General features: G+C 46.4%; 1 long non-coding RNA gene across 1 annotated transcript in view; it reads left to right on the top strand.

Moving 5' to 3' along the window:
• Positions 1-24,102, top strand: part of LOC115029733 — a 32,464-nt gene extending 8,362 nt beyond the window's left edge. Inside the window, exon 3 of the long non-coding RNA XR_003835297.1 lies at positions 24,038-24,102. This is a non-coding gene — a long non-coding RNA (uncharacterized LOC115029733). The remainder of the gene's footprint in view (positions 1-24,037) is intronic.
• The last annotated feature ends 629 nt before the right edge of the window (positions 24,103-24,731 follow it).

Below are 24,731 nucleotides of genomic sequence, written 5' to 3'. Positions count from 1 at the left end.
GACTACGCCTAGCTGTAAATGAGTGATCGCTTAAAGCCGAGGGATCCCAAGGGTTCAATGACCTTGGCGAATGCACAAAAATCGCCATCAACTTTGAATAATTATTAAAGGCTCAATTGCACAAAGCACTGGATTCCTCCTGGAAAAGACCCAAATTAGGGAACCCTGGAACAAGACCTGCTCCTGCAGGCTTGGCTCCTCTCCTGGGCAGAGTCCCCTGTGTTTTGTAGAAGGCACCAGAGCAGTGGAAGAGATGGAGACAATGACAGTGTGCTTAGAGGCCACCCCTGGAGCTGAGCTGTGCAGGGTCCCAGAATCTCAGCAATGTCAGAATTCCAGGTTCTTCTCTTTTTATTCACTTGGCTTAGTAATTAAAAGGAGCAAAACCCCAAAGCAGCAACAACAACAAAGCCAGAGAGAAAGCACCCAGTTCCCTGTTCCTCTGGGTGGCCAGGTACCTTCCTCGGGTTTCTTTCCAAGCAATAGAGCCAGCTGGCTCTTCTTGACCTCCTTAGGGAATCATCATTAGTGAGTGGAATTCAGGCTGCTTAGGACCAAGTTTTAAGTTCTTGTGATACTCTCCATGCTACCTGACCCATCTCTATTAAACCATGAAACCTCTCATTGTGGGTTGAATGAATGCCTTTGCCTTCCAAAATTCAGGCAGGAAGCTTTTTGTTTGTTTGTTTGTCTGTTTGAAACAAAGTCTCTGTGTAGTCTAGTCTGGACCTTGAATTCAGTTTCCCTGCCTCAGCCTGCCAATTGCTGAGATTAGAGACTTGCTCCACAATGTTTGGTTCAGCTCATGGTGGGGTTTAACTGGGAGATAAATGATGTTGGATATTCGCCCCACTCAAGTGGCAGGAAAGGCTTCCCCTGCCCTGGAGGACTCCTTTTGTAAACTTTGTAAACTTTTGTATACTTTGTAAACTTTGTAAACTCTCAGGGCAGGAAAGTGGCCGCCCCCAGCCTGAGGAGTACCAGCCCCAGGCCCCTCCTCCATACCTCTCTGTCATAACTGGTGGTTTCCAGCCTCTGTAACTGTCACAAAGGTCATCTCCAGCCCCTCATCAGGACCCTCCCCAGATTATGCTAATTTTAAGTAAAAAAATCTGAACAAAAGCCACCACGCCCTGAATTTTCCGCAGAAACTTACCATTCTCTGAGCATGAAAGCCCACCAATGTTGGGGCAGGAAATCCCACCAATCTCCGAGTTTCCCCAAGTTCACGACTTAAAATCCCACCAGTCCTCACCCCGGAAAACTTCACCCTAGAAAGCTCCACCACCACCCCAACTCCCCCAACCCCTGCAAGAACCCCTATACAAGCACTGCCCTTTGTCCAATTCCTTGCTGTCTGCTCCCTCCTGGGAGTATAGGCAGCAACTCCTGGATTCCTCCCTCCACACCCTGAACCCTTCAATAAATCTATTTCATGAGATTTGCTGTGTGGTATGACTCATTGAGAGAAGACAGGAAGTCGGAAGCAAAGAGAAGGAGCTGAGCTGTGGCTCCTGAGTTCCTCAGCTCAGCAGGGGATACTCTTTCCCTGGAGCTGCAACACCTCTCTCTGCTGGGGAGGCTTCCTCTTAGAGCTATGTATGTGGTCCCTGGGCTCCTTTGTCTCAGGATACCCTTCCCTTGGGACACTACTCCACTTCAGAGCTGTGTGGTTCCTGGGCTTCAGAGTCCCAGGACACCTTCCTATCCAGGCAAAAGGCCAACAGATGGGACTGTGTGGGAGGTAATCTCCACAGTAAGGTCCCGCTGCATGGTGGGCTAGGAGTCTTTGTAAGCCACTGATGAGAAATGTCTCACCTGAAACATATGTGTTCCCCAAAGACTAAAGATGAGGGAACTGTTAGTCTACATTTAATTGATTAAACCAAAAACTCCTATGCAGAAGCCCTTTACCTAACACAGAAAAACACATCCTATGTAGTTATCACTTGAGCCCAGATACTCAGGAGGACTATGATGGTTGTTTTAACTGTCAACTTGCCACAGCCTAGAATCACTTAGCATTTCAATGAAGGGTTGTCTCTATCAGGTTGGCCTGGGGCATATCTGTGAGAATTGTCTTGATAATTGATGTAGGAAGGCCCACTCCACTGTGGGTGGCATTATTCCCTAAACAGGGATTCCCAAACTACATAAGAGTAGTGAAAGCTACGTGACAGCAAACCAACAAGCCGCAGGCAAGCATGCACTTATTTTTTCTCTGCTCCTGACTGAGCTGTGATGTGCTTAGCTACTTGAATCCTTGCCTTGCCTTCTACTCAATAATAAAGTATAAACTGGAACTGAAACGCAAATAAACCACTTCTCTAAATTGCTTTTTTCCCCAAGATATGTGTTCACCGTAATAGACATGAAGTCAGAACAGGGATGTACTTAAATGGAAGGCAAGCATGGGTCCTTAGAATGTAGATTGTACTTGGAGCTCACAGTGCTTATGAGGCATCTTAAAAGAACAGAGCTCTGAATGTCCCACAGGTCCTGCCACTCACAGATCAACAACCATTGCTCCTGGTAGGGAATATCACAGCCTATTTGGCTCCATCCAAAGTAGAATTCTGCTGCTGCTGTTGCATATCTCCCCTCCATCATAACAATATGTTAAAAGAAGCAAACACTGCCCTTGAGTTTTCAGCTGTCGCTATGCCTCAATATAGTTAAAGTTGCCATTTAAAATGGTAATTACATAGTATGTGAGCCAGACAGGAAACTGGCCACAGCTACGTTTTCAGCCTGTAGCAGGGTACTGAGAACTGGACTTACCTTTGCTTGCTTTGGGCTTTAATTGGAGCTGAAGTCAGGATGTTGAGTCATAGCTGAGTGGAGGTGTTTTGGAGAGAAGCTCACACAAGGGATTTAGATCTGATAATTTTACCTTGGTTTAGGGGCTATAGTTATACAGAGGGAGGTGTGGCCAGCAAATGCTTCTATCTGACTTCCACAAGAGTAGTTATTTATTGCAGGCATCACTGGGAAGAAAAAGCCTGTCCCTTGGAGTCATCGGAGGAGAACTCCCTAGATGTGGGAAGAGGAAGGACTGTATGGCTGACTTATTCTTTCATTCATTTACCAAGTATTTGGGACACATTGTTACATACATCCATGCTACACATAAGCCCCTGCATCCCAGAGTCTGAGTTTTCTAGTGGATCTAGTATAGAGGAAACAGACAGTAAGCAAAAAGATCCTATCTAGCATGTGCCATGAGGAATGGTGAAAATGTGGCCAAGGGAAGAGAGGGCCATTTCAGCACAGTCGGCTGCAGGGAGCGATTCTGAGAGGCTGCACCAAGGACAATGCAGGGAGTGAAAGAGTCAGCCACAGTCTCTACAAGGGAGGAGTGGGTCAAGAAGAGCAAGCATCTCATGCAAAGGCACTGAGGTGGTAGCAAGGTTCCAGGGTTATCTAAAGCTACTTCCTTCTTCCCACTCTATCCTACATCCCACTCTCCTATTCTCCAACAGCCCCAGCTCTGCCAATATGATAAATACATTGAAAATAGCTCTGTTGAGGTATAATAGATACATCACGCCTGTGATATCTATAAATGCAAAGAACAGAAGGATGCTCCTGCAGCAAAGGGCCATCATCTGGAGTTCAGATGTTCAGGCTGAGTATTGGAGCCAGGCATGATGAGGCTAGGGGAGCTTTCCTTTAGGGAGGAAGAGAGGGTAGGTGGGGTGGGAGATGCTGAGGTTCAGGCTGCTGTCAAAATCTTTGCAGGAGGCAGGAATGGGCTCCAAGAGCAGGCAGTTGATGCTGGGTCAGTTGCAAGGGGAGAGTTTTAACCCTCTCTCACTGTATCTGTCTCCCTGTTTCTCTGTTTCTCACTGTGTCTGTGTCTGTGTCCATGTCCATGTCCGTGTCCGTGTGTCTGTGTGTCTGTGTCTGTGTCCATGTCCGTGTCCGTGTGTCTGTGTGTCTGTGTCTCTGTCTGTCTGTGTGTGTGTGTGCGTGTGTGCGTGTGTGCGTGTGTACGTGTGTGCATGTGTAAGTTGGAGATCAACACCAGGTGTCTTACTCAATCACTCTACACTTTTTTTTTTTTTTGGGAGACGGGTCTCTCACTGACCTCTGTAGCTCATCAATGCAATGAAACTGAGTTTGCTACTAAGCTTCAAGGAATCCTCTTGTCTCTGCTTCAACAGTTCCAGGATTAGAGGCTATACTGTTGCTTTGGTTACTTTTCTGTTGCTGGGATAAACATTATAACCAAAATCAATTTGAAGAGGAAAGGGTTTATTTGGCTCACCCATCCCAACCCTGTCCATCACTGAGGGAACTCAATGCAGGGACTGGTCAATACCTTGAGGGAATGGTGCTTATTGGTTTGCTCTTCCTTGGCTTGCTCAGTCGGCTTTCATATGTACCTCAGGAACACCTGCCCAGGGGTGGTGCCAAGCACAGTGGTCTATGCCCTCCCACACCAATCATCAATACAGGAAATGCCTATAGGCTTGCCCATGGGCCAGTCTGGAGGAGACATTTTCTATTTCTCTTCTCTTCAGATTTCTCTTTCTTTAATTTGTTTTTGGTATAATATTTTAATTAACTCGTTAGGAATTTTATACACGTATACATTGTACTTGGGTCATACTCACCCCCTACTCCTCATCCTCCAAGATACACCCCTACTTACTCACCTTCTTCCAACTTTGACTTTTAAAAACATATTTTAGTTGAGATAGCATAACATCAATTACCTCTTCCCTTTTTTCCTCTAGCTCCTCCCTGCTATTCTCCTTTGATCTCCTCCCAGGCCCCCACTCTTAAGTTGATAGCCTCTTTTCTTTTATTATATGTTATAGATGTGCACACATGTATATATGTGTGTGCAAATACATGCACACACATGTCCTGCTGAGTTTGTTTTTGCTAGTGGCATGTATATGGTTTCAATCATGAACACTCTGCATTGGACAACCTAAGGGATCTCATCTCTGGGAGAGGCTGTTTGTCTTCTCTGTCACCATTGGCTGCCTATAGTTCTTTGTCTAGAGGTGGGAATTTGTGAAAATTTCCTGCTTCTGCACTAACATGTCCATTGATATTGTGTTTGTTCTGCTCTTGCTAATGCAGCCATTCCTAGGAAGACTTTCACAGCAGATTGTTTTCTAGTATATCAGCTCCAGTCTCCCTTTCCTGCTTTCTAGTATATCAGCTCCACTCCCTTTCCTGGTATTCCTGAGCCATAGATGCAGGAGCTGTGAAATAGATGGATCCACTGGGGCTGAGCTTCTAACAATCCATGATCCCTGCACTGTCCAAGTGTGGTTTTCTGTGATGGTCTGCATTTGCTGTGAAGAGAGGGCTTTTTGATGAGGCCTGGTAACTACACCTCACTGAGGGTATAAAGAATTTTATTAATTGAGTTTCTCTTGACTCTAGCTTGTGTCCAGTTGACATGAATTTAGCTAGCATAGCTCTGATGCTCGGCTTTTTCTGTGGATTCTCAGGATCCAAGCATATATCCTCTGGCTTTCACAGCCAAGCACTTACCAACTGAGCCAAACCCCAAAGCCCTACTTTCCTTCCACGCTCTTGAATTTGTTTACAAGCAATAGCCTTTAAGGGCTTGTGGTGGTTTGAATATGCTTGACCCATGGGAAGTGGCACTATTAGGAGGTGTGGCCTTATTGGAGAAGCCTTGTTAGAGGAAGTGTGTCACTGAGGAGGTGGGACTGTAAGGTCTTTTATACATGCTCAAGTCTGGCCATTGTGACAAAGTCTCCTTCTGACTGAGATGTAGAACTCTTGGTTCTTTCAACTCCATGCCTGCCTGGATGTTGCCATGCTTCCTGCCATGATGATAATGGTCTGGACCTCTGAAAATGTAAGCCAGCCCCAGTTAAATGTTGTCCTTATAAGAGTTGGCCTGGTCACAGTGTCTCTTCACAGCAATAGAACTCTAAGTTGGGGCTTGTTATGCAAAGTACAGGGAGTTCTTAGTATTCAGAAATTACATTTCAAAGTTCCCATATATGTGTGTTTTCCTGGAGGGAGATTCCATATCGATGTTTTTAAGGGGGTCTGTGTCCCTGAAGGCTCTGGGCCTGGTTTTATCTGCATGGGGCTGCTTGCCACTGCCAGGGAGACAATTAGTGTCTGGCACGGGTTCAGCCCCAGCTGCTTCCCTGGGGACTTTTGTGTTCTTGTTTGAATACAGAAAAGTTAAACTACCCACGTGCCTCTTTGTCCAACAGTCCCAGCTTCATGGCCCTGAGCTGACATGTAATAAGTCTCTGAAAGAACCTGAGTAGAAAAGATCCACAAAGCTGTGTGCTGGAGTCTAACCTTGTCAAAATGCCCTGTGCAGACAGTAATGAAGGTAGCAACCATCTCAGAAAACCAAAGAGCCCACGCTGCAGGGACCTCCACATCCCGGGCTGAGCACATTCCCAGGGCAGCGAGGAAGCTCAAATCTGTTTGCAAAGCATCCTTTCTGGCAATCTTTGGGGGAAAACCTTCCTTTGATAATGGGGGAGTTGGAAGACATGTAGAGGTGAGAAACCTCCAAATGATGTGAGGAGCATCAACAACCCTTTCTGGAAGGGCCATATGGGAAAGAAACATTGAGAATGGCAAGGGAACCCACCTAGAGATTTCATGTGCCATAAAAAGCGACCCTAATGCTCTCTAGGCTGGGGCTCATCTAACTCCTGTTGGTCCAGGTAGAGACCTGTCTGTCCTTCCTGGATCTTCTGCAAGCAGTGATGTGGCTTTGGGCATGACTAGTGCACCTCTGTGGGTCTTCAACTTTCCCTCCATAAAGGGCCTTCTGTGATCACAGTAAGGTCAGACAGGGATATGTAAGGTAGAGAGAGTGTCTTAGTCAGGGTTTCTATCCCTGCACAAACATCATGACCAAGAAACAAGTTGGGGAGGAAAGGGTTTATTCAGCTTATATTTCCACATTGCTGTTCATCACTTAAGGAAGTCAGGACTGAAACTCAAGCAGGTCAGGAAGCAGGAGCTGATGCAGAGGCCATGGAGGGATGTTCATTACTGGCTTGCTTCCCCTGGCTTGCTCAGCCTGCTCTCTTATAGAACCCAAGTCTACCAGCCCAGAGATGGTCCCACCCACCAGGGGCCTTTCCCCCTTAATCACTAATTGAGAAAATGCCTTACAGCTGGATCTCATGGAGGCCTTTCCTCAACTGAAGCTCCTTTCTCTGTGATAACTCCAGCTTGTGTCAAGTTGACACAAAACCAGCCAGTACAGAGAGGTCTGTAGAGATCAGCCAGGGTGCACTGTGGTTTTCACTACAGACATTCCCAGAGCTGATGCTGACGACTCCTCTGTAGCATGCTTTATGGTCTTCCTTTATGCCACCCCCTAGCCACGAGGTGGACTCAGATGCTTTCTCCAATGCTGGCCTCTGCCTATTAAGTAGCCTTCCTCTCCAAGGTGCATACCTGCCCAGGGAGGCGCCATTTTTCCTTGTAAGTGAAGACAAGTCCTGAAGTCACACGGTTGGGTGCAGTCAACTCTTCCAGCAGTCTCTCTTTTCTGACACCCTGGGGCCAGCCTGGGGACAGGACTGAATGTGGGCTCAGAGCAGAGCATGTTCCCACTCTAGGGCTACAGTACTGTCAGTCCTTTGATTAGAAACTGCATCTTAAAAGTTGTGCCCTCAAGTTCTTGTTGCTTGACTCTTCCCCACATGATCAGGGAGTGTGCCCTTTCCTCAGTCTCCACTGCTAATGGGGCTCGAGATTCCTACACATGGCTCACTGATTTTTTTCCCACCTTGCTCCTGGATGCCCTCTCCTACAGTACATCCTAGTAAATAGCAGGGCTCTCTACTATCTACTCTCCCATCTTCCTGTGGGCATAGAAAGTGATGCTTTCCTTCAGCCAAATGAGCTCTTCTGCCCAGTGTCTGGGTTTCATCTAATGGTGGTAGGATACTGGATCTCTCATCCCAGCTTCCTTCCCATCAGCCTATTACTAGCCCCTAAACTCCCCGCCTTTCCCTTCCCCCACATACACTTTTCTGGCTTTGTTTGGTGTTGGACACTGCCGATTGCCTTTGTGGTCCTCCCCCCTCATTTGAAATACATAATGTGTTAGAGCAGATGACAGCTGTGAGTTCCCTGCCAAATATCCCCAAGGTCTCTAAGTCCACTGCTCCATCCATTTCTTGTATGACCTCTTCCACCTTTGACTCTGGCACACTCTGATACCATTGGAAGGTAACAGATTTTCTAACTACTAAGTTCAAGGTCGTGGGGCTTCCTCCTCACTACACTCAAAGGAGAACATCTGTCCTAACCCCACTTGAACATTTAGTCAATGTTTGGCCCAGCTTGGTACCCTCCCTCTTCTCTGATGTGCCTTCTACCCTCCTTCTGCAGAGGCTCCTAGCTTACAATGGAGTCTTGTCCTGATAAACTCTTCCACAGACCGGAAGGACCATGGGTCAAAAGTGCATTGATATTCCTGACCTACCGAGTAGTCTAGATAGACATGGTGATCCAAGGTCCTCTGGGTGCTGTTCTGGCCACAATGAGTAGGATCTCTAAAGGGACTCAGACTTCATGGTGTGTACCTGGGAAGAGGCAAACTCAGCCTAAGGTCTGGTTCCTGTTGGAGAAATGTGACTTTTGCATTATTGTACAAGTTTGGGGGAAACAAACTTTTTTTTTGTCCCGTAGAGACAATTTTTGGGTCCATCAGTACTGGCTGGACTCTACCATGTGGCTACTCTCTTTATACATTGGAGGCTCCTCTTCATCTTTCTGACCTTTAAATCTTGGAGGTCCTGAGACTTGTCTCTTCTCCATCCTCACCCACTGCAAGGGGCCACAGCTGTCTCCTGGCTTTAAACGGAATCCACATCCTGACCCTGGGGAGTGTCTATCTGGCCAGGCCTTCTCCTGGATCTCAGCACCATGCATCTGTTTATCCTGGTGCCTCTTCAGAGATGTCACCATGTCTAGCCCAGTCCCTGTGGTTCCACCAAGCCTGTTCTTCCTCCAGTTACAGGGAACCTTCTCCTCAAGCCAAGTGCGGCGGGGAGTTGGGAAGTGTGGAGGTGGGGTGTTGTTCATCCCCCTCCACTTCTTATGCCTCATATGAAACTGATTAGTAAATCACACTGGCTCTGGAATCAGGTCGTGTCCTTGCCGCCCACATTGCCAGTCCCCCATGACAAGCCTCCTCCAGTGCGCCTGACTCCTTAGAGCAGCTTCTTCGTGAGGCCTGACCTTGTTCCATGGCCCCTTCCCCCAGGACTGCCACCGTCTCCTGAGGGAGCCAACTGATTGTGTTTCCTCAGACCCTGCCAGTCTTCTGACCCTTCAATGTCACATGGAGTTGAGACACCCTGGCCTCATTATGACAGGCAAGGTTGTAATGTTGTCTCTTCTTACAGCTGCCCCCAACTTCTTCACTCTGATGGGGCCAATGTCTCCTGTTCACTGCATTTCAAACATACCAATGCACCCTCTGTGCATGGTTTTCCCTCTGCATGGAGCACTGTTCCCTTAGGCATTTGCTTGTCTTTCTCCCTGACTTCCGGTGCGTGTGCATATGTGTGTGTGTGTGTGTGTGTGTGTGTGTGTGTCTTAATTCACACAGGCTTTCTGGAGCCCCTGACCCTGAAATGTCAACCCAACTCCCTGCGTGCCCACGCCTCTCCTCTCCTTTATCTTCTTACAGGACGGCTTGTTAATTAAAATTCTCAGTATTCCACTATTTGTTCATCTCTATTTTTTCTCACCATTCCGGAAGCTTCAAAGAGCAGGTTTGTTATATTTTTTTTCTTCAGTTCTCCTGCTTGCCCTAGTGGGAGTCCTGGCCTGTAACTGGTGCTCAAGGACATGGAATCTTACAAAAAAAAAAAAAAAAGACTTATTTACTTCATTTTATGTGCATGAATGTTTGCCTGCACAAATGTCTATGTACCATGTGCATGCAGTACCCAAGGAGTCCAGTAGAGGGCACCACACTTCCTGGAACTGAAATTTCAGGGGATTGTTAGTTATGTTTTGGAAGCTAAGACCAGAGTCTGGGACTCTCCGCAAGCAGGGGATGCTCTTAACTGCGGAGCCTCTTGAGTTCTTTTTCTATCCCCTCACAAGTCCACCTGCTCTAGAACCACTGACATCCTCTGTCTCCCTACTCATATTTTGGAGCTACGCTAAGAGCTCCCAGAGGGTAAATCAGAATGACATCCTATGGAAGATTCATTTTTCACGCCCCTCCCCCCCACACCCTTTGCAAAATAACTTTGAATGAGAGGCAGAGTCCCAGCTGCTGCATGTGAATTTGCATGTGGACTTAGAGTCTAACATCAGAACATTACACAACATTATACACATCAAGCTGTAATGTGTGACAGGGGTGGGGTTGCCTTCTGCCACCTCTGCTGTCACAAGGATGGGAAAATGCCTGATGTGTCTTCCTTATTTGAACAAACTTGTGGTCCATATCCTGAGGGCAGTCAAGCAAAGCGGAGATGATCGGAACCACCTCCAATGACTTGCAGCTCATGGGCCAACCTGTACGTTTTTTTTGAGTTTGTGAGATAGTTTGTTACATCTTGACAATGCCAAGGTCCATCTTCCAAGCACATACCCCATCCTCAGTTCAAGCTGATCTTGGTAACTATGACTGGGCTTGGCCAGTCACATTTCACAGGAATCGTCACCCTCACAGCCTGCTTCTTGTCTCCAACCTTTCCTTTCTCAGCTCTGAGCTGACTCAGACACGTTAGTCTGCGCCTTAGGTGGTAGGTGGCTTAGTCAACCAATGGCTTCAGGTTACAAACTATCTCCGATTTGTTTCTGTCTGTCTCTTTGTTTTACCAAGGCTGGCTGCTTCCCAATGCAGGATGGTTGTCATTGCAATTTGTCTATGTAATTCCTTAAATGCATGCTGTAGGGGGGTGATCTTCCTGCAAACACCAAGAAAAAATGTTCTAGAATTTTATTCTAGTGGGATCTTCTTTCGTGACCATGGTGACTGGGGGAATGACACCTGCTGTGTGGCTCAGAACTGAGCTGGTAGACGGGGATCGCTCATGGTGGGTGGGTGGATCAAGAAATGATATGGAATCCAGGCCTCCAAAGAAGACACAACTGTGCAGGGGGGCGTGGATGTTGAGGATTCCACAGAGGTGAGCCTGGCACATCTGTGTTTCCAGTGTTTGTATTGTGTCTCTCACCAGTTACCTTGGTGAGCCTTCATCACTCTGGCGGGTACCAAGTCTACTCTCTGATTATGCTCAGAGTTTTTTCTTCTCCACTTTTTATGGCCAAGCTCTTTCAATGCCACTTCATCTCATGCATAATAACTGACATCTCGGAGGAGGTTAGTGTGTGGTGGTGGGAAAATTAAGAGAGCTTTGAAATGTAAAAAAACAAAACCAATACCACTCACACTGGGGTTATGCTCTCTAGTTCCCAATGTGTGTGTGCGCGCGCGTGTGTGTGGTGTGTGTGTGTGTGCGTGTGGTGTGTGTGTGTGTATGTAGTGTGTGAACATGTATGTGGTGTGTGTGAATGTGTGAGCATGTGTGTGTAGTGTGTGTGAGTGTGTGTGTATACATGTGTGTGTGCTGTGTGAGTGTGTGTGTGTGTGTGAGCATGTGAATATGTGTGCGTGACTAGTTTGAGGCAGACACACTCATCCAGGTACTTGTGCTATATCTGGGGGCACCAGAGCCATCACAACCATATTCTTTATTGGATGGGGCTCAGGAGCACATGGCAGAACCCAGAGTTGTGGACGTGAACCTGACCTAGGAACAGAGTAGGCTGAGGGGAGTGAAATCCAGGCCTAGAGGAGGGACAGAGTGGCCTGTGAGAGAAGAATCACTGTGACTGAGTGAATGTAAGGCAGGGCTTGCCTGGAGATGGCCTCGAATCTTCTCTGACCCAGGAACAACTGTGTGCCCTGCGAAGGTTGAACTAGAGAATTGCTCTTCTGGGACCCCCACCCCTTCCCCCAGCTCCCAACCTCTTCTTCTGGATAGAAACTGAGCAGCAGCACAGAAGCAGACAATGTAAGCCCTGATGGAGGGGAGGGGAGGAGAGGGAAGAGGTGAAGAGAGGAAGAGGGAGGCAAGAAGCAGGGGTAGGCAGCAGCCAGCAGAGCTCCTGGTGTGGCAGCAGACGAGGCTTGGGGCAGAAGCACCATGAGCAGCAGAGGGATGGCAGAGACAGGACGGGAAGACTGAACCCAGGGCTGTCCTGAATTCAGGGACACCTAGGGGCAGCTCTCCCCTCAACCTCAACATGGATGCTCACGGGTGGCCAGTACCCAGAGGACTTGGATAAGCCACAGACAAGACTATTTCTAACAAAAACACCACACAGCTAAATATAAGAAAAGTTCATGCTTGGGCCATATAGATGGTTTGGTGGTTCGGAGTTCTCACTGCGTTCAGTTGCCAGCATCCACGTGGGAGCTCACAATGGCTGGTGAGAGCCCAGCTGCACATGTAATGCCCTTTATGGTCTCCAGGGACACCTTTCACACACAAACTCTATCCCCCCCCAACACATGTACACATAAGCAATTTTTAAAAAAGATCTTTTAAAAAAGTTTATACTTGACATTTTTTTTTACAAAAGGAATCCTTTCTACTAAAAATGGGTTAAGAATACTTTACATTCAATAAACAAATATAACTTTATTTGAAAGGATACTGGTCTGTATTCAGTCCAGACTTCGACTCATTGGATCCTTTCTGGTTTCAAAATGTTACAGCCCTTTATCTGGATCTCTTGCTGAAGATATATGGTACTTCAGGAAACCGGCACTTTATTGAGCCATCAAATATGTCAAGGGGAAATATAGAGTGGGTGGCAGGAAGGGCTTCAGAGCAGAAAAATCTTATGGCGACACAGAAATATTTCCCAAGGAAGTTGTTAAAAATCCATTATGTGAGCCATTTTAATGTGTTATTTATCAACATCTAGCCATTAAAAAAAAAGTTAGACAGCATTATCAACAAAATTCCCCCACTGGTACGGTGGACCAGATGCCCATATGATGTTCCACATCTGCTGATGATTAAGTTCCAGGATTCTTTCTACCTTTGAATGCAATAGAGAACAATGGGTCTTTGCATTATAAAATGTCACAGCAAAATCAAACATTTGCTTTCTTAGAAGGAGCAAGGACAGGCTTTAGTATTTCGTGAGAGATGGCTCAGAGGGCAGGAGCACTTGCCGCTCTTGCAGAGGACTTGGTTTGGTTACCAGCACCTACATGGCAGCCCAGAAACATCTATAATTCCAGTTACAGGGGAGTCAGTTTATGCCCTCTTTCTGACCTCTGTGGGCACCAGGCATGCAGCATGTGGTATACATACATATATGCAGGTAAAGTAATCATACAGATAAAATAAATGCATCTAATTTTAAAAGAATTTAGTTATTTTGTATAGCTCCCAAGTCATAAAATGTAGGACTGTGAGACTTCAAATGAATGAATTGTTTTTTTAAATGTCAGAGTCACTCTATGGATTTGTTCTGAGATGACACAAAATTGATTTATTGCTGATTAACATGACATAGCAACAGTAACAAGAGTATTAGTACACATTAATTTAAAATGACCCAAAGGGAGGCAGAGCTGAGTGAGAAGAGGGATGTCCAGGGGAGGCCTGGCCGCAGAGGCCACAGGAAGGGCAGGGCAGAAGCAGTTGCAGAACCGGGAGAGTCTACCGTAGTCTATGGTGTTTCATGTGTGCAAGAATTGTGTGCCAAATACTCTCAGTGTTGGTGCAGTGCCCCTGAAGACAGTGGGCATAGAGCTTTTAAAGATGGATATGCACACACCACGCATGCACACACATGCACATCCACACACCAAACACACTGATTAAAAATGGCAACTGGATATCTCCAAATGGAGGAACAGTTATTGATAGCAGAGAAAAATTTACACCCAAGAGGCACCTCTATCTGGGCTAAGGACACTCTGTATACATGCACGGCATGAATAATTCTGTGATCCTTTAGAGTTCAAAGTCTCAGGGGTGGTGGTGGGGAACAGGCACTTGGAGCCAGCAAGATATCAACTACCAGGCTCTTAGTTCGCAGAGCAACCCCAAGGAACAGAGACAATTCTGCACCCGTGTTTGAAGTGACCACATAAAGTCCTGTGAGCATGGAGAAGATTGAAGTCAAATATTTACAGTACTGAAGGGCTCACAGGCAATGGAAAAATCACCAAAATTAAGAACATCTGGAGAAAGTCCCAACTGGGCCAGGCAATGAAAAAACATCAGGAAAGAGATAGCGGTACTGGGGAGGAAGGTGGCAAGGAGGGGGCTTGCATTCTGTCTCTGTCTCTGTCTCTGTCTCTGTCTCTGTCTCTGTCTCTTGCTCTCTCGCTCCTCCCTCCTTCCCTCCCTCCCCCCCCCCTCCCTCCCTCTCTCTCATGAGGTTGCCTTTCTGGGCCAGGCTTGAGGGAGATGATGTGATTCTGTCTGACTGACTTTGCACCCTGCCAAATGGAAAGATCGTTACCCCTCATTTCACAGAAAGGAGCAGTTGCTGATGTATAAGGCAACCTCTGAGTTTAAAAACATGCGCAGGCATAATTATTTCAGACCAATCCATTGTTGTGTATGTCATCAACATAAGGAAGGAGGGTCACTTAGAAAAAAAATGGCGTCAGCTATGGTCACACCCACTTTCCACTTTAATAACTATTGCTCCAGGCCAGTGAGGTGAACCTCTCCTGGCCCCAGTCTTTGCATCTTACAATGTGCTCTTATGGGGACTGGAGAGATGGCTCTGTGATTAAGAACACAGGCTGTTCTTTCAGGGGACTCAGGTTCGAATCTCAGCCTCTGTATGATGGTTCACAAACATCTCTAACTCCAGTTCCAGGGGATCTAACGCCCTCTCCTAGCCGCCACAGGCACCAGCAGCACACGGAGTACACACAGTCAAATATCCATACATATCAAATAAGAAAATCACTATGCAAACTAAATTAAAATATGTGCAAATGGGTTTCTACGATGCTTAACTGAGGTGACGCAGGCAAAGCGCACAGTGCAGATTACCTGGTGCTTGTCATTTTCTTACAAGAGCCTTTAGTTAGAAAATCCAGATGTCCAAGGGAACCTGAAGCTCCATCCTGCACACTGCTGGCCCAGTGGAAAAGATTGCTAAGTTTTGCAGCTTTGAAACTCTCAGAACTAGTTGGGCACAAGGGCACAGGCACAAGCCGAGGAGGCCACTGCAGGGCATTGTGGGGGAGCAAACCCACCATGAACGAGCAGACCTCCTCCACCCTGAAGCTTATAACAGGACATCACACAAGGGGACAGCAATCTCACGACTGCTGCCTACAGCGACACAGATGCCTATGAAGTTCAGGCCGTCCTTAGAAGTGTGTTATTTATCCCATGTGTGGTACACTCTCTTGTGTCACCCCTTTGAGAACCTCCTGTCGCTTGGGTAATAGAAAAACTTTGACAAATAAGAATATGTTAGGCTTCAAAAGAGGACTTTTGGCAAAATGCAAGTGTACGGCTGCGAACCAGGACAGAACAGGAGAGTCTAACAGCATTGAAATCACAGTTAGGTCTGCTTGAGTCCCAAGAGCAAGCTACAGAGAATTCCTAGTCTTAGGTCTGTGTCCACGGCCTCACAGAGTACCTGGAGCAGTTAATAATAGTGAGTGATGTGGGATGCTAGGTGATCAACTGGTGATGTCTGTCACTGGCTTGGGCAGAGGACAGCAGCACACCACAGCTTTTTAGACTTCCTGTCCATATTTAAGACCTGGCTCAAATGCTGTCTTAAAGCCATCCTTCCAGACTCAGCATCTAGCTCAATCAGAGCTCAATAGTGATGAGGTTGTCCCTGCTGTTGTATATTTTAGGCAAGTAATTTATTACCTAATTGTATATTATAATTGACCCCTTTCTTTTCCTTACTTATAAGCCCCCCGCTGGATTCACACCCTTCTTTTAAACCATCTTCATGTAGCCACAATATTCCTTTCCCCTCTCATGTCTGAGTCTCCCATTCTGGCATTCTTCTGGTTACTTGAGCTCTTGCTCAGCAGGCACTGGGGGCTGGAGCTGGGATCAGCTGAGACACAGCTGAGGACCGGCTTAGCTGCATTGGGCACCTGGCTCCACATGGCGAAAGCTCAACTCTGCTGATGGGCCTTCCTTTGGATTTGTTGCATGATGCTCCTTAGGCTTGGCCGGTTCTGAACTGGCGGGGAAGGATGTGGCCCAAATGGAGTCTGACGGACCGATACGAATCAGCCATGGGCAACTGAACAAGGTCTGTGTGCAGTGGTCAGCACATTAGTAAGGGGATACCAGAGACCAATGAGCTAAATTCAGAACAAAAGATGAACACATAAAGCCCCGGGGTTCTCAGTGGCTGGGCTGCTGGTAAAGGATACGGCAGCACTTTCTCAGCTCACTGGCTGTTTGTGGCTGGAGATTGAGAGGCTGGGTAGCTCTTAGTTAAGCAAGTGCTGCCAATGCCCAGTGTGGAGTCTTAGCTGTCTGATGGTCAGCCACAGAGTAAGAGGTCCACTTGCCCTGGGGAAATGACTGATGGTCCCTCCACTGAATCCTTTCCTGGCTCCAGCATCCTGGTGGGATCAGTTAAAAGCTGTGCATGAGAGAATGGGGCTTTACTTTCTTCTCTCATTCTTGATAATTCTTTGAGGATTTCATACATGATCAGATCCATCCCTGTCCCACAAACCTTCCCAGACTCTCCCTTCCCGACATCATCAACTCTGTGTCGTTTTTCTTTTTTTTTGGAACCCGTCAGGTCCAATTGTTGCTGACTGTATACACTTAGTACGTGATCTTCCACTGGGGGCGGGCCTTAAAGTAACCGGACTCTTCTTATAACTGTCAGTGCCAGTGGCTCTTCAGCTAGGGGTGGGGCTTCGTGCCCAGCTCCTCTCTCCTTGCTGAGAGTCAGTGTGTCGTGGGCTCACACAGGTCTTCTGTGTGTTGTCAAACTGTGAACAGCTGCCCCCGTGTGTCCAGAAAGCACAGTTTGACATTGCCATCCACAGCTTCTGCCTCTTGTATTCTCCCCCATCTCTTCCACGATGATCCTGGAGCCTCGAGAGAAGGAGAAATATGATATAGACACCCTCCTATTCAGGGATGAGCTTTCTGTAGACTCTGCTCATTCTCTACACCTGACCAGTTATAGGTCTCTGTGTGAATTGTGATCTACTGCGAAGAGAAACTTCTCTGATGAGGGGTGGAGCAATGAGTATACTTACAAAGTCCCTTCCCATCTATCAGTGAAGGGCAGAGACCTAGATGTCAGTGTAGTGTTATCTGGCCCTTCAACCAACTGAGCATTACTTTCTTTCTAACATCTGTGGAGTAATGCTATTCGTGAAGGAATATAAATCTCCATGGCGACGGAGACAAGATTTCCAGCCTTATGCCCCTGGGTCGGGGAAAGCCTTCTTATGCCCCTGGGTTCTCAGGCAGGGCCTCCCTCTGGGCAAGCTCCGGGTTAAATATTTTCTCCTTTGCCCTTCGGCCTGCACCTTTTCTTCTGGGAATGGCATCAATTTCTACAGTAAACGAAGACCTGTGTGAAAAATCTTCTTGTTCCCCATGTTGGTAAAGGGGGAGCGGGGTGGAGAGGGGCTTCGTGTGGAACTGGGAGCTTGACTTTCTGTGGAGACTCCTCAAGCAGGCCAGCGATTTCCCAGCTGCCCCAGCCAGATCCACCCATTTAAGACGTCGAGAACAGCTCGAAAACTCCATGCTGCTGAACATGGCAGAGTCCCACTCAGTAGCTGTAGCTCCCTCAAAGCACCTGTCATCTCTTGACTTAAACTTCCCCTGTATTTATGGGTTCTGTTGAATAGGGGACAAACCCGGGAGGGCCACCCCACGTGCTTTCAAAATCACTATCACATGGGTGATTACATTGCAAGTTCTGCAGCAAGCTGCAAGGCGTAGCCTGACCTCTTTGAGAATAATTATGTCTTGTAATTTCCTTTGTGGCTGTCAGAAGAGTCAAGGAAAAGCCCCCATCGACACTAGCTGAAAGGACACCTGGAAGTTGCCTACCTGCTTCAGAAATCAGTGTTCTTGGGAGATGTTTCTGCTACTTCTTTCTCTGCTGCGAGTCCTGGCCTCCATACTCTGAGCTTTAGCCATGCCAGGTATTGAGGTTTGGTCTGTTGCCTACAACTGAATCCTCACGTTTACCAGCCTTTGTTATACAAAACCTTGCTCTTTAATTTAAGACTATTGAGGTTTGGTCTGTTGCTATGTGTTGCAAAGCTAAATGCTGCCCCAGGTTACCTCAGGGATGAAGAGATCCTATGTATCCTTGCCCTCCAAGTTGTCCCTAGCTGGTCAATAAAGATGCCCACAGCCTACAGCTGGACAGAAGTAAGATAGGCATAGTTTCAGTTCCCAGGCTTGGGATTGGAGGGAGGACCACAAGAGAGGGAAAAAGAAGGTGAAAAGAGGAGAAGATGCCATGGGGTAGGAATCGTGAAAACGTGGCCATGAGGGCTAGCCAATTGGAGAGGGACCCAGATGGAACAAGGCAAGTTATAACTCGGGTTTATGGTTAGGGAAGTAGAGCCTAATAGCTTAGAAGGTAGAAATCTGCCCAGCTCTACTGCATAAGGCTTATCATAAATATAAAAGTTGTGTGTCTTCTATCTGGGAACTGAACAAAGGTCGGGTAGAAACCCCTGATTGAGTTTAAATATTTACTCCAACACCACAAAGGCTGATCCCTCTGAAATGGTGGACAATACACATCTTTCCTTCTTCCAAGTTGCTCTTTCAGACACTTGCTGAACAACATTGAGGAAGGTGACAAGCGCCGCAGCTCAGTATGGCAAATGACGCAGCCGCATCTGGCATTCCCTGCATCAGTGTGTCCCAGCGTTCTGGACAAAGGCTGCACAGAATGAACAGAGCTTAAGGAGGTGAGGTAGAGGAATCCACTGGATTAGCAATGACAAAGGCCTCCAAGTTTGGCAACAATGGATTCTCTGATGTTCTCCTCAGACTCCTACTCTCTCTTCTCCTCGCCCACAACTTAGTATAGTCTCTAGTTAATATGCACTCCCCTCTTTATGTATCACAATCTTGCAGATTCTCCTGGGCCCCAGAGTTCCTTTTCAATGATGGAAAATGTCTGGTGACGCTTAGGAAGTTTCTGAACCAAGATTAGTTCAAAATCAAGTGTGGAAGGAGCCCGAGGTGTTTTCCACTGCGCATGCGTGGGTTGCATCGCGCAGCTTCCCAGGAAGCTTGGTTCTGAACCCACATCCCCCTCAACTACTTGCTGAGTGTGCTTTCCTGTTGCTCCAGAGACTACTGTATACCATGAACCACAGCACCGTCACTGTGCGAACTTTTCTGCTTTTGTAGAGACATAATGGTTTCATTATGGAAAAGAGAGAGTCATTATCTCCCTCTGCCTTTCCTCAGCATGTATCAGATCAGTGTAACTCTGGGTTGTGTTGTGTTAGATTTACAGTGGTTTTCAACCTGGGAATGGCAATCCCTTTGGGGCCGCATATCAGACATGCAGCATGTCAGATATTTACATTATGATTCATAACAGTAGCAAAATTACACTCATGAAGTAGCAAGAAGAATGGGTTTATGGTTGGGGGTCACCACAACCTGAGGAACTATGTTAAAGGGTTGCAGCATTAGGAAGGTTGAGAACCATTGATTAGAATATTTAATTTTGAGCACTACTGTTTGCGTTGCTGCTTTGAGGTTCATGAGGAATTGACCAATGAGTTTTGACATGAGATTAAGCCAGAATTTCTAGCAACTTCTGACACGGCTCAGACATACTTCTGTCATACTGTGCTATGTAGTTATGCTTTTAGCATTCACAATTATAAAATCAAACCTATGGCCAACTCTGAAAAATGTTGATGATTCTCTGTGTTCCGCAGTCCCTCAGATTCAGTCGGCATTTAGTTCTGTATGTGACAGCAAGTAAGCACACCCATTTCAACAGTATGCACATTTGTATGTGTACCAAATAATTACTTTAAATTTATGTATAACGAATTACCAGCAAATGTTTGCTTTGTATAGGCATCTGCCTGGGTCACATAAAAATTTCTTAGGTGAGGGCTCCGTTGGGAGGATGTTTGTTTAGCACATAGAATATCCTGAGCTTCATTCCCAGGTCTGTATTAACCAAGACACAGTAGCATAAGCCTGTAACTGCAACAGGAAGTTCAGAAGTTCAAAGATATCCCCTGCTACATTGTGAGTTCAAGGGCAGCCTGATCCTATCTTAAAATGAAATAAAATAAAATAAAATAAAATCCCACCTTTCTCAAATGAATAGAGGTCAGAAGGGAACAAACAGGCCCCCAAAGCCTTGACTTGCGGTCAGTTTCAGAGGCAAGCCTCTTACCGTGACGTGTGCTCTCAATTCCTCTCAAGAAGCTATTAGTATATCAGATAGTGACATCATTAGCTTCTGACATGGGAACAACTTGGGAACTCAGTACCGGGAAGTCTCTGGGTTTGATTCTGAAATTCCTCCATAGAAGCTTCTGAGATTTCAGTGCTCAAGCATCCAACTTGAGGCACCGGGAAGAAGCATGGAAATTAGAGACCCCTCGTGAGGCCAGTTGCCATGTGTCACAGGACGTCTGCTGATAATTTCATGTAAGAGTCCTATGTAATTGGTGGCAGAACACTTGAGGATGTGGGGAAGGGGGGGGGAACTCAGTGGACATTTGCCGCAGGTCAGGATGCCTTTCTAGACTGCAAATGCTGCCACGTGGGAAAGCCTCAGAGGAGCCTCAGAGAGTTGTCACTCTGAGCTTGTCACCAGGCCTGTCTGCTGCAGCCTCTAACTCAGCGTCTGCCCTACAAATGCCGCTTAGAATTTTTCTGAAGTTGTACAAGATTTCGCTCAACTCTGGGTACCACAATGAGACATTGTCCCTGAACTCGCTCTCCTCCTACCCTCTGACCCTTCCTCCTGGGGTGAGTGTGCATTTTCCCAAACTCTTAACGGACAGCACCTCCATCACAATGGCCCTGCATGTAGCTTACACTTGCGGGGTGGAATAGGGGATCCTTTGTTGCTGGAGGTAGGGGAAAGGGCATAAATTAACCCAATCTTTACATTCCTGTGAAAAACATGCGGACATTTTAAAGAGAACGAAATTCAATTTTGTATTCCATTAAAAAAAGAAAAAGAAGAAGAAGAAGAATTCCTTGCACACAAACTGCCCTGACATTATTTAAGGAAACGCAACTAAAAAGCTATGCCCACAGTCTCCCCATCCCGACAAACGTAATCATTTTTATTTGCCACGTTTCCTTCCAACCCTTAACCCACACACACCCACCCAAAGCATTCCCTCCATTGTCAGCAAAGCGCCACCGGCTTTTAGAAGAGTCACATTGTGATGGAGATGTCTCTTTTAGGTACTTATGTACCATTATTAAAGATTCAAAATACCATTAATTTCCTTCAAGCTCCATTATGTTTACCATCTATCAGGGTGGCAGCCCATTAATCACAGCCTCGGTGCCTCGGGAGCAAGGATGGACTCTGCTTCTAACAGGAGTCTGAGTACGGGACCCACAAAGACAGGCCTTTCGCCAGCTGCTGACCCTGGGAGCAACGGGGTCTTTAATGGTCTCCTCTGAGGTAGAAACTCTCCTTTAGAAGATGAAATGAAAGGCTAGAGGGGTTTGAGGAGACAAAGGAAATGAGCCCATTCTCCCACTGTCTCTGTCAGAAGAGCAGTTGTGGACACAGCTGCCTTTACATAGTAGCCAGTAGAATGCAGAATGAGAGGGCCTTGACTGCCCCACCGTGTCTCCTGCCTGGGCTGACAGCTGTGTTGGAGCTGGGTGAGCCTCAGGTTGCAGGAAGGGTGGAGGTCTGGGTGCTGCCATCATCCTATCTACTGGGTTATGCCATGAGAGGAGCTTGGGATCAGTAAGTATCAAGTTCACACTGAGTCTTAGAGTTTGTAACATAGTATCAAGGGAGTGGTGGGACCTTTCTGACACTTTTTCCTCTCACCTGAGACAGAAATCACACCAAACCACTTATATAGTAGGCGCTATTGAGCCAAATTCTAGATGATAGGATCTTTTTCAATCTCCGCCCTCCTCAAGACTGTAATAAAAGCCTCAGAAAAACGCAATTAAGGAGGAAAGAATTTATTTTAGCTCACGGTTCAAAGTACAGCCTGTCACAGTGGGCAATTGAGGCAGCAGGAGCTTGGAGCAGCTGGTCACATCACTTCCCCAATCTTGAGAGAGTGCAACAGAAAATACAAAGTCTTCATGCTACTGGAGCATAATGGCCAGGAGGCAAGAGCCACAAATGAACAGGGATAGATGGGGGCACAGTAGGAGATGTGGCTGAAGGGAAGAGAGCTTTTGGCAAGGGACTACTCTATCATGGTCAGTTCCAAACCTAGATGGCTATGTTGAGGGAGCTGGCAAAGAATTCTGGGAGTGTTTGTGAGCAATTGGCATTTTAATCAGCAAGTGAACATGGGAAACTCTACCCTCGACCTCTAAGGAGAGTTCTGTCCCATGGGGTCTGGATAGAATGGAGAAACATGGGAATGGGGACACATTAGAATCTTGATCATTAGAAACCCAGCTTCTCCTGACCTCAGATTCCAGCACGTGCAGCTCTTCCTATAATGCCTTTCATGGGACTAACTGGTTCCCAGGTCCCAGTTTCATAATGAGTGCTACTTGTCTAATTATCTCTCTGTTCCTGGGGCCTTCAGCCATGAGCTGAGCCTGATTCCCGTCTTTCCAGGAGGCAGGTACCTGTTGAGGGACTTTTCAGAATCCACAGTAGTGCCATTAAATTCTTCCAATACTCTGCCATAATATACTCATATCGTCTGTACATATGCATATACTGCTATGCCCATGTCCTTGACCTTGTGTGCATGCATACATATTGTATGTACCTGTCCATGCAGCAGGGGAAACCCTAAGTAATCAACCCTCTAAGATTAAGAAGAAGATGGGGCTGGAGAGATGGCTCACAGGTTGAGAGCACTGACTGCTGTTCCAGAGGTCCTGAGTTCAACTCCCAGCAACCATATGGTGGCTCATCTATAATGGGGTCATCACCATGAAAACAGATTTTAGAACTATTAGAAGGCAAGGTTGATGTTTGCCTCTGCTTGATCTAGAAGAGTCATCCTGTAGACAGCCCTTTGGATGTTGCCTGGAGCCCATATACAAGTTCTTCAGCCAGGATGACTGGGCCCACTGACTCTAGTCATGACTTTCCATAGAATGTGAACATGGTTATCCTAGTGAGCACATAGAGGTCACATGCGAGCAGAGCCTAGTCTTATAAACACACTCTAATCCTTGCTTTCTGGGTGGCATACCCCAACCAAGCTGAGTGAGTGGACAGCCAGAGTGGGGTTACTACAAAGTTATATGTGGCCATCAAGGCTTGAGATGGAAGCCACTTGCCCATTGTGTCCCACTGCAGGCTAAATCCCTCTCCCTTATCCTCACCTCCTCTTTAAGAGATTTATCTTATTTTTAATGATGTGTATATGTGGTAATTTGAAGGAGAATAGCCTCCATATAAGTCATATATTTGAGTATTTGGTCTCCAGTTGGTGGAACCCTTTGGGAAGGATTAGAAGATGTAGCCCTGTTGAATTAAGTATTTCACTGTGGATGGGTTTTGAGGGTTCAAAAGCCCACATCATTCTCAGTTATATCATTTTGCTTCCTATTCATGGCTTGTGATATGAACTCTCAGCTACTGTTCCAGCTCCATGCATACCTGCCTTCATGTTCCCCACCATCATGGTCCTTATACTCTACTCCATCTGCAACTGTGTGATGGTTTGAATAGGTTTGGCCCCCATAAACTCATGTGTGTGAGTGCTTGGCCCATAGGGAGTGGCACTATTAGGAGATGTTGTCTTGTTAGAGGAAGTGTGTTACTGGGGGTGGCTTTGTGGTTATATATGCTCAAGCTATGCCCAGTGTGAAACACAGTCTCTATCTGCTGCTTGCAGATAAAGATCTAGAACTCGACTCCTCCAGCACCATGTCTACCTGTGCACTGCCATGCTTCCTGCTATGATGACAATGGACTGAACCTCTGAAACTGTAAGTCTGCTCCAATTAAATGTTTTTCTTTGTAAGTGTTGTCTTAGTAATGGTGTCCCTTCACAGCAGTAAAACCCTTACTAAGACAGAAGTTAGTACCAGGAGTGGGGTATTGCTGTGATAGACTTGACAAAGCTTTTGTTTGGAGGAATGTGGATTCTGAAACTTTGGGTTACAAAAGCAGTTGAATGCTTTAAGTGGGGCTTAATAGGCCATCCTAGTAAGAACATGGAAGACAGTGGTGCTGAGGGTCATTTAGACTGGGGGGATGTGAGGAGCACTGGCTCAAGAGATTTCAGAGGAGACAGGTTTTAATATGTTACCCATGTGGCTGCTTTATGCCCTTTGTCCAAATAGCCTAACTGAGTCAAAAGTGAAGAGATTTGGATTAATTGCATTGGCAAAGGAAATCTCAAAACAACTTATATTCTGTCCTGTGGTTTACTCTTTTTTTTTTTTTTTTTTTTTTTTTTTTTTTTTTTTTTTTTAAAGTTTTTTTTATTTAAAAAAGTCTTTTTCAAACAATGGATTTTGACCACATTTTCCCCCAATTCCTCGTAGATTCTTCCTTTCCACTCACCCAACTTTATAGTTAAAAAT

Source organism: Mus caroli, chromosome 1 (assembly GCF_900094665.2).
Source record: "Mus caroli chromosome 1, CAROLI_EIJ_v1.1, whole genome shotgun sequence".
Classification (NCBI taxonomy): domain Eukaryota; kingdom Metazoa; phylum Chordata; class Mammalia; order Rodentia; family Muridae; genus Mus; species Mus caroli.
This window is presented reverse-complemented; position numbering and strand designations above follow the sequence as displayed.